This window comes from Erinaceus europaeus, chromosome 1 (genome assembly GCF_950295315.1).
Source record: "Erinaceus europaeus chromosome 1, mEriEur2.1, whole genome shotgun sequence".
NCBI lineage: Eukaryota > Metazoa > Chordata > Mammalia > Eulipotyphla > Erinaceidae > Erinaceus > Erinaceus europaeus.
This window is the reverse complement of record NC_080162.1, coordinates 184,426,869-184,444,830: the sequence shown is the minus strand read 5'-3', so window position 1 is coordinate 184,444,830 and position 17,962 is coordinate 184,426,869. Positions and strand designations below refer to the sequence as shown.

The window sequence follows — 17,962 nt, the reverse complement described above, 5'->3', positions numbered from 1 at the left end:
GTCCTGACATGTCACTCCTGGTTGTTGCCCTATAAAGCCCTCCCACTTCCGCGCGTTCTCTCTCTTGCCCAGTGGTGAGGTAGCGGGGGACGGACATTTTTGGCTGATTCCACGTGGCCTGAACCACTCATCTGACCCAACAATAAAGATTTGTGTTCCCTCTTTGCTCTGGATCCCCTCTCTCTTCTCCACGGCGCAGCTCAACAGTCACATTTTTTGTCACAAAAATAAGGCTTTATGAAAACATCAGATCTAATAATTGTTTTTATTTATTTATTTATAAAATGTAAAATCTGATAAGAACATAGGATAAGAAGGTTACAGTTCCCACCACCAGAGCTCCGTATCCCACCACCTCCCTTGATAGCTTTCCTATTCTTTATCCCTCTGGGAGTATGGACCCAAGGTCATTATGGGTGCAGAAGGTGGAAGGTCTGGCTTCTTTAATTGCTTCCCTGCTGAACATGGGCATTGGCAGGTCGATCCATACTCCCAGCCTTTCTCTCTCTTTCCCTAGTGGGGTAGGGCTCTGAGGAAGCAGAGCTCCAGGACACATTGATGGGGTCATCTGTTCAGGGAAGTCCAGTTGGCATCATGTGTCCATTATCTCCATGAAAACTTCTTTACCTAACTGTTCCAAACATTAGTCTTTTCTTTCTTTTTTGAAGTTGTTCTTACCACTTCAAATATTGTCTTATAATGTTAGTCCTTACACTTTTATATTTATTACTATCCTTCATAGATTTTTATTATTGTTTTCACTCTGCTACATTATTTGAATCACTAAGGCAGAAGTTTTTCATTTAATTATTTTATTATCTTTGTTTATTTATTGGATAGAAACAGCCAGAAATCAAGAGGGAAGGGAGGAAATAGTGAGGGAGAGTGACAGAGAGACACCTGTAGCACTGCTTCACCACTTGCAAAGCTTTCCTCCTACAGGTGGGGACCGGGGGCTGGAACCTGGGTCCTTGTGCATTATAACATGTGCACTCAACCAGGTGTGCCACCACCTGGCCCCCAGAAGTTAGGTTTTTAACTTCTGCATCTATCAAGCATGGATAGTTTATCCAACATATAATTTAGGTCTTCATTGCATATTCACTCACAGTGGACAAAGACAACTGGGATAGAAAATTGCATTTCAGTCATGGAGAAATGTTAGGAAATTAACCAGCAGCAAATTCACAGCTATATCAGGTGATTTTTTTGACAATGTGGAAAGACACAATCTCATACACCAGTCTTCTGGCTTACATTTTTTTTTCTCCATCTTCTGCCCACATCACTCTCCATGGCTGACTTTGTGCCAGCTGGATTCCATCCAGAAGCAAATTCAAATAGACAATAGGCCAACTAGAATTCCCATCTTCCTTGATTAGATGTGAAATTGTATAGCTGGGTGTCACTCACATGCCAGCCACTCAAGATTCTGTTATCAATTAATTTATCCTGAGAGCTGAACTGAGAAGATTGTGGCAATTCTGTTTCCAAGGCCTATAAAATTAGGTCTAGACTGGAGTTTCTGACAGTGTCAAATGGCTACATATGTATTTGTTCAGCTTTGATGAATATATTCACTATATATAATTCACTATGTGCAGGATAGGCATTCATGATATATAATTTATGCATGGTATAAATTAAAATACCCTTTGAAGTCCACATAGTTTATGCATATATATGTATACACACATATATGTGTTATTTATTTATTTATTTTTTGCAGTGGGATTCAGTTGTAAAAATCCTTTGATTAGGAACTGGAGTCTCATTGTAGCACTCTAATTGTAGAACAATTAGCAAATGAAACAAGAGGCTTTAAATACTTAAAACAGAAAGGAAATTGCCACACATTCTGTCAAAGCTACTGGCTAGCATATCTTGTAGTCTTTCTAAAAAAATTATAATTAGGATTATATTTTTCAGGAAAGGAAAGTAAGGTGTCACAGAAACATAGAATACTAAACTCACATTAGAGATCATCTAAGCAAAATCATTCAACCTCTGAGGAAACCTAGGCTTAGGGCTATTCAGAAATCTGCCTATCAACTACAAGGCTCATTCTTCCCAGAAAGAATTGTACAAGCCAGACTTGGTCAAAAAATGCAAACAATAAAATTTAAAGAAAAAAATCACTACAGAGTTTTTACTGTCATCATTCACCTTTAGGAGGAAAAGGGGATATTCCAATGTAGAAAACTACATCTGGAGGCAAGAATCACTCACTCAGTAAGGTGTGTCTCTTAGTGTTTGTGAATCCTCAGGTTCAAATCCTGGTCCAACATGGAGCACCAATGGCATCAGGGGAAACTCCACAGAGGATGGAGCATTGCTGTGGTGTCTCTCTCTGTCTCTGCATTGTTCGCTTTCTCTCTACTGCTATCTGAAATAAAAATTATGAAAACAATAGTATAAATCAATGAGATTCTACCAGGAATAAAGAGAGTTAATATGTCAACTGTGCATTAGCACCTATGAAATGAACGTAGCTCTCTTTATGCATTTATTAAATTACTTTTATTTATTTATTAGACAGAGATAGCCAGAAATCAAGAGAAAGGGGGTAACAGAAAGGAAGAGAGACAGAGAGACACAACATTGTTTCACCACTCACAAAGCTTTCCCCCAACAGGTGGGAACTGGGAGCTCAAACCTGGGTCCTTGCGCATTGTAACATGTGTGCTCAAACAGGTGTGCAAACGCCCAGCCTCTTTCTTCCTCTTTGCCAGTGTCTTCTTGGTCTTCTTCTTTTTATTCTTCTTCTCCCTCTTCTTCTTGTTCCCCCTCCTCCTCTTCTTCCACCTTCTCTGCTTCCTCCTCCTCTTCCCATCACCTCCTCCTCCTTTTCCTTCTTTTTTTTCCCCCCTAAGCATCATTTTCTAAGTATTACAATGAATAGTCAAGTAATAGAATTCCTGGAATGGTAGCTAACAGGAAAAACATTAATTGTTCAGCTGTCTATGTGTTTGTGTAAAATTTCTTGCAGCAGAAATGCTCCATGCAGTGTTGGCAGAAAACGATGTAACTCTGTTATAAGAAACTTCTTTGTGAAGGCATTTTTCAAAAATCTATATTGAAAGAATATAATCTGAATGTTGATGAAAATATTGTCTATCTTTCCTTCAAAACATTGTCGTGAGCTAACTCATTGGAATTTGCAATATTTAGGTAAGCAAAGTAGATGCCAAACCCAGGGTTAAAAAAAAAAAAGTAGTGAGTGGAGTAATTAGCAGTGTGTGTGTGTGTGTGTGTGTGTGTGTGTGTGTGTGTGTGTGTGTGTGTGTGTGTCCTTTTGCTTGTTTCTTTTTATCACCAGGGTTAATGCTAGGGCTCCATGCCTGAATGATTACTCCACTGCTCCTAGTGGCCACTTTTTTTTTTTCCTTTTCTTGGATACAGAGTGAGAGACAGAGAGCTAGAGAAGAAGAAAGGCAGAGAGTAGGGGAGTTATCTGCAGCACTGTTCCTCCGCTCATGAGACTTTCCCTATACAGATGGGGACCTGCAGACCTTGAACTCCACTCCCTGTGCGTAGTAACGTGTTCCACTGAGTGCATCCACACCCAGCCCCTACTTATGTGTTCTAGCCTTTACTTCACTGCTTCATGTTTCAGGTGATTCAGATTATATCTGACTCTCTCAGCACTCGGAAGACCTGTTGTTTTGAATGGTTTAAATGTTCCCTGTTGACATCACCTCTGGTATTGGGATTTTGTCAAAAGAAATATTAGTGATATTCTTCATAGAATAGTGAACTATTAGAATACATACCATTACATAGCAGTATGGTTTATAAATTAAATGTATTTGTGGAAGAAGTAAAAATCAATCTTATTGAATTATAGGTATATTTCATAGTTGTAAATTACACTTAGAATTTTAAACCAAAGAAAACAAACAAACAAACAAAAAAAACAGTGAAGCAGTGCTGTAGGTTTCTCTCTTCCTCTGTCCTGCTCTATTTTCACCTATTCTATTGATTCCTTTTGTCTATCTTTATCCAATAAATAAATTTATAAACCTATTAAAAATTAAAAGAAAGGGAGGGGGCTGGAAAGACTGCATAATGACTCTGCAAAAGACTTTTCATGCCTGAGGCTCCAAAGTTCCAGCTCGATTCCTAGGACCACCATAAGCCAAGAGCTGAGTAGTGTGATGGTCTTCTCCTCTCTTTCTCTCATTAAAATAAATAAGATATTTTTTTTAAAAGACTTGATTAGCCAAAGAGAGGCAGAAATGTTTGTTGGAGCCTCCTAATTGTTAACCCAATGGCTGTCTTTCCTCTCCTTCACCAACCCCCACTCCCCCCAAAAAAATTTAAACAAAAAGAATGATGATTTAGCAGTTCAAAATAAAAGACTATGTTAGAACATTTAAGTGTGGCTTTGGCTTTTTGAAAAGAAATAGTTTCACTTTTAAAAGCATGTTGTAGATTTCATTTTTGTTGTAGATACAAGAAGCCATTGTAATTTTTAGAGCATTGAAAGAAATGTCACAGGAGAAAAGAATATTTTCATTTGTATTTTTAAGGTTTTGTTCATTGTCAACTCACTGGAGTAATGATTGAAAATCTGGTTAGTATAAGGAAATCAGGCCTAGCAATATCACACTTTCCGATAAATGGTAGAATTCTTTTCAAAATATGAAGATAACAGCGTGCTTTCTCTATAGTTAAAGCTGTTTACAGTGAATGCTGAAAAGGAATTTTACAAAATATTATTTCTTTGGTCTAAATATATACTTTTTTCAACTAAGCTTATACAATTCTGTTAAGCATACTTCCCCCTTTCTATTTCTTTCTAAGTTATTACCTATACTAAAAATAATGTGTGGGAGTTTGGTGGTAGTGCAGCAGGTTAAGCGCACGTGGCACAAAGCACAAGGACAAACGGAAGGATCCCGGTTTGAGCACCGGCTCCCCACCTGCAGGGGAGTCACTTCACAAGTGGTGAAGCTGGGCTGTAGGTGTCTATCTTTCTCTCCCCCAGTATTCCCCACCTCCCTCCATTTTTCTCTGTCCTCTCCCAACAAAAAAGACATCAATAACAACAACAATAACAACTACAACAATAAAATAACAAGGGCAACAAGAGGGAATAAATAATTAAATAGATATAAAAAAATCTTTAAAAAATAAATAAAAATAATATGTATCATCTTCAGTACTCAGGGTCATCCCAGAAGAAACAAAGATGAACTATTAGTAAACTCTTTTTTTTCCCTATTGTTGCCCTTGTTGTCTTTTTATTGTTAGGGTAGTTATTATTGTTGTCATTATTTATATTGTCATTGTTAGATAGGACAGAGAGAAATGGAAAGAGGAGGGGAAGGCAGAGAGGGGGAGAGAAAGATAGACACCTGCAGACCTGCTTCACCGCCTGTGAAGCGACTCCCCTGCAGGTAGGGAGCCATGGGATCGAACCCAGATCCTTACATAAGCCGGTCCTCGTGCTTTGTGCAACGTGCGCTTAACCCGCTGTGCTACTACTGCCGGACTCCCTATTACTAAACTCTTTACACTTCTATTGTTCATCTGCCCATCAGTTTCTATGAAATTTTCTCAAGCAGGCCCATCATCTCCACCGAAAAGATCATATGACATCACAAACCGTTAACAAAGAAAAAAACAAAGTACACAGCACAAAGAAAGATGCAAGTCAAACAGAACTCAAAAAGTATGACACATAGGATGAGAACATCTGTCTTGTTTCTTTCACTCACCACAGAGACTCTAAATTGGCTCTGATCTTCAGTTTGTACGCACATTGACAATGGACTTTCTTAGTCCACCTTCTGCTATATTTGTATGTCATCTGAAGTTTTATGTAATTTGTTTTTTTTCCAAATCACACATCTCTCAGTCGTATATAGCAGCCTGTAAAAGTGCTTTCAAACATTTTGAGTTGATAATACTGTGCAGGGGATTACTAAATACCTGTGGAACTAAATGCCTGTGCACCTTCTGAAGAATAAGAAAAAGATATTGAGATATACTGAAAGCTCTAAAGCCATGATGTGTCCAACTTAGTGAGTTTAAGAAAAGTATATGTAATAATAAATACAAAATACACACATATTTGATATTATGTATGCACACATGTGTACATGTACACATATGTATAGAGACCAATTGATAAAGAAATTGTTAATAATTTGGAGTAATAGTTTATTAATAAGACTGATTAACCTGAATAAGCGGTTTGTGCTTTATTTTGTTCTTTCCTGGGCCTTACCTATAAGTTAACACAATTTGCCAAGCCTCATTTTTTTTGTTTTTCTGTTTTTGTAATTATTTTTAAATATCAAACTTTTAGGGAACAAAAGGTCTTAAATCTTAAATCTTATATGCTAATAGAAACAGCTGCAAGTTGAAGAGCAAATCTTCTATTTTTCCACACTTCCTCCAAACCTGTAATCTACTTTTGTCTAAACAGGAAACAAATTTCTACTCAAAGGATTTATAAGCCATAATCACGTCTTTTGGCGGTCCTCTGCAACCCTGGGAAAATTCATAATTATTACTTAACGGTAACTTGTGCTTATATGCATATTGCTCACTGTAAATCATTTTATGATTTTATTTTATTTGCTCCTTATAACTTGGATAAAGCAGGTAGGACAGCCATTATTAGACCCCCTCAACAGGCTGTGAAGGAGACAGTGTGTTAACACTCATAACTACTAATAGACAGTCATACTCTTCAGACAGATACTCTGATCCTAAAATTTCAGTATTCTTTCCACTATGACTGACATCCTAGTGACTTTTCACACCCCTATCCCTGAAGTTTCTAAGATTCACACTGTACTTAGCCATAGAATAAAAGTGTATTCCCCTGAAGAACAAAACAAGATGGTTGGAAAGATGTCTTATTTTTTTCACTAATAAATAATAATAGTTAAGACTTACTTAGAGCGTACGAACTATATGTAAATTGGTATTTTATAAACAACAAATTTAATTTTTTTCAATATCTCTATAATAGGAAACATTCATATTTCTAGTCTTATACATAAGGAGACAGACTCTGAGGGCTTAACCAACTTGACCATGTTACAGACCTTGAAGGACCAAGACATGAAGGATCTCTACACTCCCTCCCAATTATTAGACATTATTTATCCTACTTTTTCCAAATTTACAATTATTTTAATCTTTTTTTCCTTTTGTAGTTGACAAACTTCTTTCCAGAAACATTATTTGTATAAAAAAAATGTAGGTACAGATCTTCTTTCCATCAACAGCAGCTCCTAACACACATTAAACACTCAAAAAAAAAAAGTTATTTAAATAAATGAGTCATGCTTGGAGTTCTCCATTAGAGATTTTAAAGCATCATGATCTAAATACTTCAGCAGAGAGACCTGAGAATTAAGTTGGTTAGAATCACCAAACCATATTTTTTGAAAGTAAAACATACAGTTTCAAAGCCAGGAGAGAGAGAGAACAAAAAAATCACTTTTCAAAAAAAATTTTTTAATTAATCTTGGAAATTTGAACCACTCTATGAGTAATCTGACAGATGTGGCTTTCAGACTACCTGGAAAACATCTTGTAGATTGTACTCTTTTATCTCTATGACAAAAAGTGGCATTCAGTCTCACTTCTGGATGAACTTCATGATATTTCCCTTTGCTATAACCAGTCTGGATAAAAAGAAATGAACACATCTGGCTTCCTCCACAGACCTCAGATGTGTCAACTGAGCAGTGAGGCAGGAAGGGACCAGTCAGGGAAGACTTAAGCTGAAAATAAGTGACCTGATATACAAGATACATTTTTCCACCTCTTTTCATACAACCCACACTTCAAATCATCCCCTGTGTGGTTTCTTCCCACTCTAATGTTTCCAATAATACTCACTTGCATGCATTTTTCTTCAAACAAGAATGATTAGGTAAGCAGAGAGGACCACATTCAACACTACCTTTTCTCCATTAGTCATGCAGCCTCTGTCCGACCCATGCATTCCAACACAGCACTTAGACACCTTAAGTGCACAGCTTAACTTTACTGCAGTGTAAGGCAATTTCAGGGTAAAAACTGTATTCATGGAAGTCAGTCACACATAGGGTCTCAGGTTACTCAGTTTGGCACTGGTTTAAGACATTAAAGCAATTCCTTTCAGGCACTGCCTGCTATCACTACCTTTGCTGTCCATCACCCTTGCCTCAGGCCCTGGCTTGTAGCCTCTGGTTCTTCTTTGTAATGCACCTGCCAACTCTATCTAGACTTTAGTGTTCCACAGATTCTGCAGAATCAGACTTTTCCCCTCCTCCTCCCTTAGTTTCAGCACATCCTCTACCGGCATCTCTCCGACAGTGCAACTTCTGCCATCGCTTGTGTCCAGCGTCCTGCTCCCCATGCCGCCTACATTCTCTCCATTTCTGCCCAGGCTGCATACTTGTCTTAGTCCCCAACTCCTGTCACCAGGAATATTTTTTTTTTTTTTGCATTTGCAGTTTATTCTTCCACTTGCTTACAAAAAGATTAGATGGAGCAAACTAGATTTGGAACAAATTTGGTTTAAATGACATTCCCTTTGGTCTTTGTTTCTGTGTGTTTTTTAATCCATTCTTTGCTCTCTGTCAAAGTTGTTCTTGGGATTTCTATCACAATGCCTACTGTGAGTTTACCTGACTCTTCAAATAACTGTCCCTGAAACTTAAGTCACAAAAGAGATCACCAAGATCACCATTGTGTTATAGTGATTCCTACTCTTTTCCTTTTGTATCACTTAACATTTATACTTAAACACAGAAGCATATGGAACTGTTGTCAGGCTCAACTCTTGGCTACTGCTCACTGGAAAAAAAAATGAGGAATATATTTTTTACTCAAGCTAATACTGAAAAAGGGCTTAAGACATGAGTATCCCCCCAAAAATTCTTAGAGAAGGCAAGAAAATCTGAATGCTTAGTCCCTACCACATACTGGACAATCTTATTCACATGCAAACTTTTATTATTTCTAGTCATTCTAGTTAAAAGTAAAGGAACTAGACTAAAAAAATTACAAACCTAAAGAACTAGGACTTGGGCTTGGTCTCTTGTCTCCAAAACTCCATGTTTCTCAAAAGAAGTTCTATATACATGCTAAACAATAAAATGAAGTTATTAATTTTAAGAAGGTAGTTAACACTTTCCTGCAATTTACACCTACTATAAACAATGTCCTATGCCAGTAAACTGCTTCTTCCCACAATTTACTCAGCTTTTTGGTAAAAAGCTAAATGAAGGTTTGCTGTGGAACTGATGAGACAGAGAAGACTGAGATTCCAATAAAAAAATTGTGAAGTGTTAAACACCATGCCTATTATAACACACAAACCAGTCTATACCTTGCTTTTTATTAAAACAAAAAAAACATTTATTTATTTATTCCATTTTTGTTGCCCTTGTTTTTATTGTTGTAGTTACTATTGTTGTTGTTATTGATGTTGTCGATGTTGAATACGACAGAGAGAAATGGAGAGAAGAGGGATAGAGAGGGGGAGAGAAAGAGACACCTGCAGACCTGCTTTACCGCTTGTGAAGCGACTCCCCTGCAGCTGGGAAACTGGGGGCTCAAACCGGGATCCTTACGATGGTACTTGTGCTTTGCACCACGTGTGCTTAGGCCGCTGCACTAAGGCTTAACCTCAATGCACATCTCTCTGAGATTCATTCCATGTTCATTTCCAAGCTAGAGCATGGAACAACCTGCCATGGAAAACACAATGAGTTACTTAGCATCTGGGGTTATTTAGAATTTCCAAATTGGTAACTAGACAACACTGAAGCTCACTGTTTTCTGGGATGCATTATCAGTGTTGTTCCAAATAAGGAAGGTGCATGCATGCTTCTTTACTGTGTTTTCACTTGATATAAATGTTCTTGCTTCTTAATTCATTTCCTGACAGTTCGAGGGAATGTTAAAGGAATTCATCAAATCAATGTGTTATCTTCGCCTCCAACAGAATGTCAGAGCACTTGCACTTCTTGAAAGATCCTTTCCAAGTTCTTCAGTTCAAACTTATTTCAACAAATTTAGATATATATCCCATAATTAAGAAGCCAGTATAGTCAGATAATATGCATCAGCCGAAATTTCTCTCGACAGATGACTTCTGTTCTAAGTACTCTGCTTTTTTAATCCTACTCAGTTTATTGCTAAGGATAAACAATTTCACTTCTCATACAGATGCCAATCATTAAGAATATTAACACAAATTCTTTCCCCTTGAATTGAAACTAGCTGTCGTTTTAACCATGTTGCTGAGTCAGCCTTTCTATTGTCAAGCACAACAAATGATGAGAAAATCAATTTACTCTTTAGAATTAGTCAAGTGAGGAATCCTTTGAAGTGAGGGGTGTAGAGGTTTCCTGGATTCCATAATCAAGTAGGAGTGAGTACTGTATATATATCAGTAAAGTGTTGTGAAAGTTAATGAGGGCTATTTGCTGCCATAGAGCTTGCAGACAGAATCTATCTCTGAAAAAGAATCCCCTGCTCCTAAAATAGAGATTTGATGAGCAACAGATGTAGCTGAAATGAACCCTTGTTAAATTGAACTAAGACTATATTTTGATCTACAGTAGGCACAGTTCCAAAAACGGGGGAAGTGGCTGCAGCACTTGTTGAGGTTGGCTGTGTGGTTGTTTGAATGCGTTCATTTATTCCATCAACTTCGAGCACAATGCAAAATGCAAAGGGGATTTCAGTACTTTGTAATGGGGAGGATGTCATACATGCTGCGTATGAAACTATTTAAAATTTTCCTTTTCATCCTGTGGTATATGGAGGCAAGCATTTCAATGGGTAGCCACAAACTTTAGAGTGATCTGTGTCCTGGCAGCGATTTGTAAGTTCCATAACTTAGTTCCACCACCCACAAAAGAAAGATTAGATCGTTGTTCAAGAATGACAAGCATTTAATATTTGGATATAATCAAGTAATGAAGTGCCTGAACTCTATAGAAATGCCGAGGAGAAAAGAATATTAATTTCAAACTAAAATCTAGTACAAACATGACCTTCCTATTGTAAATCTCATGAATAGGAAAAGAAATTATATCTAAATCTTTGTTTCTATTGAATATAACTGAGAATTTGAAAATATTAAGATGGGAAAATATTTGTATTATAATCACTTACCTGAATGTGAGAAAAAATTCTTTCCTTTTACACTCTACTGCTAGAATGCATTGAGTAGAGATTTAAATGACAGAAAAGAAAAGACCATCTTTCTTTCTCTTGCCTCAAGGCAGAACTGCCATTAAGACATCCTAGTAAAGAGAACAATGTTACTGTGCCCAAAATCTTTAGGTGAGAATGTAAAAAATTTGAAAAAGCAGGTGGGAAAACTTAAGGACATTGAAACTATTAATGGTTGGTTCTGGCTGAATTGATTTCAGTTAAATTCATTTCTATTCACACAACTCTAATAAAAGATGTGATAATAGGCATCAGTTATCTCTAAAAATTCTGTTCAGTATTACTATTAATGTCTGGTCATTGTTTTGTTGATTTCCTCTTCATCCCACTTGGGAGACTGCTGTCTTGCTTCGGAGTTCTAGAATGACCAAACATAGGACACCTGACACTGGACATATGAGATCAACAAACAGTTTGTGCATCATCTATACTAACAGCCTAGCCAAGGACACTTCATGCCATGTGGGTCATGCAGAGATTACACTCGGAAATAGCATGAACAAGAAGGGACTGTCAGGGACTGACTGGCTTTGTTGTAACAAGAAAGTAAGGTGTACTATGGCTCTCAGAGAGGATGTAATTATCTTGTTTGGGCTGGCAAAGAAATGAAGCCTTACTAGATTGAAGGCCAGATGAAGTACAGCTGTAGGGTAAATAACCAGGTGGAGAGTCCTTCCCCATAAGGGGTAGGGGGATGATGGAGAAAGTAGAGAATTCACAATTAGACCAATCAGTCCCTGTGAGAATCAAAGATATCAAGGCAATACAAAAACCCTTAGACCTTGCAAGTTCAGTTGTTCATACAAACCAGCGCAACTTACCTTATGCTTACTTTTCCTTGGCTATCCTGACCTCTTTAAGAGTCCTGTCTTCCCCACACCTACTGTGTCACACATGAAAAGAGTTGCTTTTGACTGGGTTTGATACCCATGGAGGTTAAGGCAGTTTTTCAAGCAAGAGTACTCTCAGGCCAAAGCTATATCATGAGCTAGAAGATTCATACACAAATAGCCTTTGCTACTTTTGATTTAAATAAAAAGGAAAAGAAGTCTAAATCATCGAGACAGTTTTCACATTTAATCCTTCACTTGTTTTTTTAAAATATTTATTTATTTTCCCTTTTGTTGCCCTTGTTGTCTTTTACTGTTGTTGTAGTTATTATTGTTGTTGTTATTGATGTTGTTGTTGTTAGATAGGACAGAGAGAAATGGAGAGAGGAGGGGAAGACAGGGGGAGACAAAGATAGACACCTGCAGAACTGCTTCACCACTTGTGAAGCGACTACCCTGCAGTTGGGGAGCTGGGGGCTCGAACCAGGATCCTTATGCCGGTCTTTGCGATTCGAACGCATAACTCACTGCACTACCGCCTGATTCCCCCTTCACTTGTTTTTAATTTGTCACATGGTAAATGCTTACCAAGTGTTCTATAGCTCACCAAGGTAAAGGTATTCATGTGTTTTCATTTCTCAGTGAGAATATTGACAGGAAATATTTTCTTTTCTACGATTTTATTGACTTATTTATGAGAGGCACAGAGGAAAAGAGAGGAGAACCAGACAACACTCTTGGTTGCATGTGTTGCTAGGGATCGAACTCAGGACCTCATGCTTGAGAGTCCAGTGTTTTGTGTACTATGCACACGTCCTGTCAGGAAATATGACAAAAGCTGGGAACTTCAGCCTTCCTGCAGACTTTCTTACTCCCTTGGTGTTTACCAAGTGAAGAGATAAAGGACCTGGGTAAAAAGTGGTTTCATGTAGAGCCTAAATGATCTGAAGTTAACAGTTTAATTTCATGCAGTGTTTGAAAGTCTTGGCCTATTGCATTCTCGGGACCTAAAAAGAATCCACCAGGAATGGTGGAATTGCATAGGTTAAAAAAAAAAAGTCTGGTGTCAAAGTAAAAAATAAAAAGATGTATATTTTGTCAATGAGGATGTTAAACTACATCAACATTTTTTTAAATATTTCTCAATAGCAACACCCTTGAGTCAAACCAAATCTAAAGTTGTTCTAAACAAATTAAGAGAAGCTCCAGTGAGGAACCCTAGTCCAACTGACCTGACCTCCTCCTCACATTTCTTCCTTTCTTATTTCCACTATCCCCTCACCACCACACTCCCCCCAAGATTCCTGAAAGAGAAGTCTGGAGGACTGCGGAAACCACTCTGAATACCAGCAGATGAATTTCTATTTAAGGTCCCTTCTGACTTTCGCCAGAGTAGAAAAATCACAGACTATGGATTTAGACAGACTTAGGTTCAAATCCCAGTTCTCTGACTTCCTAAGCTGGATGATGAGCTGCTTACCATCTGCAAAAAGAATATAAACATGGCTCTATTTAAAGACATTCTATTTATGAGGTTAAGAATGCATGGGGGGTGGCGGGCGGTAGCACAGCGGGTTAAGCACACATGTCTCAAAACGCAAGGACTGGTGTAAGGATCCTAGTTAGAGCCCCCAGCTCCCCACCTGCAAAGGGGACACCTCAGAAGCAGTGAAGCAAGTCTGCAGGTGTCTTTGTCTCCCCCTCTCTGTCTTCCCCTCCTCTTTTGATTTTTCTCAACAATAAACAACAATAACAACAAGGGCAATTTTTTAACAACAATAAACAACAAGGGCAACAAAAAGGAAAAAAATAGCCTCCAGGAGCAGTGCATTTGTAGTGCAGGCACTGAGCCCCTATGATAACCCTAGAGGCAAAAAAAAAAAAAAAAAAAAAAGTAAAGCTTCTAGCTCAATGCCTGACACCTAGCAGGATTGTAGGAGTAATGAACAAGATTGTGGTTCTAACTTGGGTAGAACAAAATTAGAGAAGATCCTATACTTGAACTAGAAAACTGCAAGAAGACATGTCATTCCCAAAACTAAAACTTTAAAACCTTGAGGCAATAATTCCTCCCTAGAACCGGAATTCGTTTTCATTGTTCTAAATCAGCGGAGGCGGGAAAACTGCTTCTAATTCACTGAACACTCTGTATGCATCGGAGAGTTTGTACTGTGAAGACACACCCCAAGTCTCTTAAATGACATCCTGGTCAATCCAGCTGCTATACATGGAATTCAAAGCATGTTGGTTTCACCAAGGCATAGCAGGGGAAATGTCATTAAGAACTCTTTAATACAAAACCACAAGAAATTCAGTTCCTGACTGCTCACGTTTCCCTATTTCACCCCCATATCATAAAACAATTCACCAGAGAGCTGTTCATTTGTTGAACTGCTGTTGTGATAGCTTGCAGTCTTTCTTTTAAGAGTGGAGGAGTTCTCCCATAAAATGCATTGCAGGAGTTTGAGATCTGAAAACTCTCACCTTTGGGGACTTTCCCCAATGTTTTACTAAGTAATCTCTACTTCATAGATCCTCTAATGTACCAGTCACTCAGTAATTGCCAGTTGTGCCGTTTTCCTCATAAACTACACTCTTAAATGAAGCTGATTCAGTTAAAGATTAGACTGTTCTCTCCATACTTTACAAAGCCTCCTTTTCTTTAGTTTATGAAAAATTTCCATACATATACAAAAAGTAAAAGGTACCACAAACCCCTGCTAATCCAGTACACAACTCTAATTGCATTAATACTTCATCACTTCATTTCATCACTGAGATGACTTATTTTTTTTTACATATGTAAGGAAAGGAGAACTCCTTGCACTCTTAGATCCATGACCCAGATAAGATCCTGCAAGTGTCATCATACTTATTATTATTATTATTTTAGAGAAAGAGACTGGCTTGAGCTCAATTTTTACTTGTGGTGGTGCTAGGGATCGATCCTGGGGCCTCTAAGGCTCAGGCACAAGAATGTTGTATAACCATTATGCTATCTTCCCAACCCTGGTAACTATCAGTTTAAATCCCTAAGTGCTTGCTTTAGATTGCTCCATCACAGAAAGTCCTAAAACCTATACAGTCAAAAATATATCAATAATTACAACAAAGGGCAGAGTCTACCCGCACAAGGATCCCAGTTGGAGCCCCCAGTCCCCACCTGCAGGGGAGATGCTTCAAAAGTGGTAAAGCAGGTCTGCAGGTCTTTCTCTCTCCCTCTTTTTCTCCCCTTCCCTCTTTCAATTTAATCTCTGTTCTATCCAATAAAAGAAAAAATGGCCTCTGGGAGCAGTGGATTTGTAGTTCCCGCACAGACCCCAATGATAACCCTGAAGGCAAAATAGAAGGGGGGCAGAGTCTACAGGAAACAAAACGAGAAATTTAAGAAGACTTTAGTGAGGAAAAATGAGATAGGATTTGAACTGAACTTGGAAGGAAATTGGGAGTGAATGCATTCCAGGCTGGGGAGGAGTGGGTGTGAGTAAAGATAGGAAATGAAGTGCTAGACTGTCCTTAGAGGCTGATTCATATTCTAATGTGTTAAAGAGGTGGAGTGGATGTGAAGTGGGAAATGAGAATGGAGACACTCAAGTTCCTGGATGAGAAGTTCCTTAAGTGTTGGGAAGCAGTGCTGGGAAGGATAATAATGGAAAGAAGAGAAGAGAGCATGCTGGGTAGGGTGGGCAAAGAGAAAACAGTAGTTTTCAGAGAAATTTCAAAGGCTTCTTAGAGGACCTAGCTTTAGTGTAAAAAGAGAAAAAGAGAGAGAGAGAGAGAGAGAGAGAGAGAGAGAGAGAGAAAGCCCCCTTCCCCATGGGTTTATTGCTCCCACAAAGTTAAAAAAAAAAAAAAAAAGAGCAGAAACAGATAGACTTTTAAAATAGAGGGTTCAGCTTTGGCACAGAGAATTCCCTGCAAACCATCATTAAGAAAACAAGAGACCAGGAATAAAGAGAAACAGCAGAAGCACCTGGTCTGAGTCTAAGAAACATCAGTGTTTACTAAGCACTTGGTCTCTGGAACGCCCGCCTTTCCAAATACCACATCTTCCTCATCCACTCCATCCTGCCACAGGCAGCTACTGTGCCAGGGTGCTCCGGGCGGGACGCAGAACCGCACGCCTGGAAACCCTGACTCCCCTCCCTGGGAGAAGCCTTCCCCCATGGCCGGGCAGCCAGCTGCAGCTCACTGTTTGTTTGCAGAGGTTTGCATGCACATATTGAGTTGCCTATGTGTGTGTGTATGTGTGTGTGTTCCAGCCAGTTCAGCAGTGTGTCCCGAAATTCACCCCCAGTGCAGCTTCTGCCTCTGCTCCTCCTCTTCTTGGAACTGCCTTTTGTTTGTCTGGCAGTCTTGATTCTATGGGGGTGTGTGATGATGATAATAATACGCGGGCTTATATAACCCTCTTCATCTTGCAAGCACTTCGCAGACAGTCCCTAATGAATCTTCGGGCCGGGCCCGTGACCAGTCGGCTTTAGCAGCAAATCGGAAACCCCAACCTCAGGCGCGGAGGCCACCTGGGAGGGCAGTGAAGGTCAGAGGCCAGGCCTTCCTGGCTCCCCGCACTCAGAGGTCAGGGGAGATAAGGAACAATGGCTCTCGCCTTCGGGAGGAGGAAGGAAGTCTCACTGGCACCTTATCTCTGCTCCTCTGCAAGCTCCCACTTCCCAGAGGTTTCTCTCTAGAGAAGATTTTTTTTTGAAGGCGACTTGTGTAAGTATAAGGCTCCACTTTTTCTTTTCAAAGGAAGGAAGCAAACTTTTTCTCTCTACTCGTCTCTATTTCATATTGTTTATTCATTCAAATCGTTTCCCTCATTCAGATTCATAGAGGATGAAAAGTCTTTCCGATCAAAGCCCTCCATCTGTTTGGTTCCCCCTAATACTAAAAGTGGGGGAAAGTGCCTGTTGATAATTCATTTAACAAATCAGCATGCAGGCAAGGTGCTGAAACTGGCCACTTCCCTTGGGTCCTGTGATTCTTCTCCCTATACCCCACCTCCCCCGGTTATTCACCTGGCTTGTTAGGCAAAAATAAAAATGTAACAAGTTTGACCTGCAGTTTCTCTGCTTCTAGCGCTCACAAGTTCACGTGAATGTAATTGTTGGAAATCTCTTTTGCACTCTGAAATAAACCTCAGTCTTTCCACGCTAGCTTGTATAAGTTTAAAATGCTGGAACTTTAGTGGACAGGCGGATTTTTATTAAAGTTTTCACTGTGTAGTCGAAGGGTCTAATTATTAAAGGAACAATGACAGTCACACACTAGTAAGAACCAAAGGTCTGTTATTAAACTGTTTCTGCAAAGGATGCTGATTTAGCAGTCTTTCCATTAAGGAAGATGCTTTGAGAAATCTTTAAATGCATGGTAGATTTAAAACTTTGCAGCCACTCTGAGAAAGACACAATTTCTGCACACATAGGAAGTTCTATTTTGATTAGTGATACAATCTGAATTTATGAAGCTGTGATTACAAATTGGTGCATTATGGTATATAAGGTTACTATCTTAATAATGCAGGTAAGGAAAATAAGAAATGAAAATGTGCAATAATGTAGATAAGTAAGCCCTCCCACGTTAGTGTTAATATTCTGATTAACCCAGTGAGCTTAACTGTCTATATCGAGTTAAAGAGATGTGAAAACCATATATAATGTGTATGTATTAGTGTGCATATGTGTAAACACCCATATATACATGAGTTCAGGTTAAGATATACACTGTATTTATATATAAGAATATAATTTGATGTGTATAGTAAAATATGCATATGCAAATATAGGTACATACTTAAGGAGTATAATTACCCAACCTTATATATCTGCTGTGTCTGGCTAGTGATCAGTATTTTACTTGATAGTATAATATCCCCAGTGGGTCAAGTGGAAAGGTTATACATCAAATTTTTGAATGCAATATAGTGATTA

At 38.7% G+C, this 17,962-nt stretch overlaps 1 protein-coding gene across 4 annotated transcripts in view; it reads left to right on the top strand.

Moving 5' to 3' along the window:
* SULF1 (sulfatase 1) overlaps positions 1-17,962 on the top strand; it is a 206,265-nt gene that overhangs the window by 13,188 nt on the left and 175,115 nt on the right. Inside the window, exon 1 of one of the 4 annotated variants that reach the window (XM_060200504.1) lies at positions 16,441-16,748. The exons of the other annotated variants lie outside the window; for them this stretch is intronic. The gene's annotated coding sequence lies outside the window, so the exon portion shown is untranslated. Of the gene's footprint in view, positions 1-16,440; positions 16,749-17,962 lie in introns of those variants that run through there. 4 annotated transcript variants of the gene reach the window in all.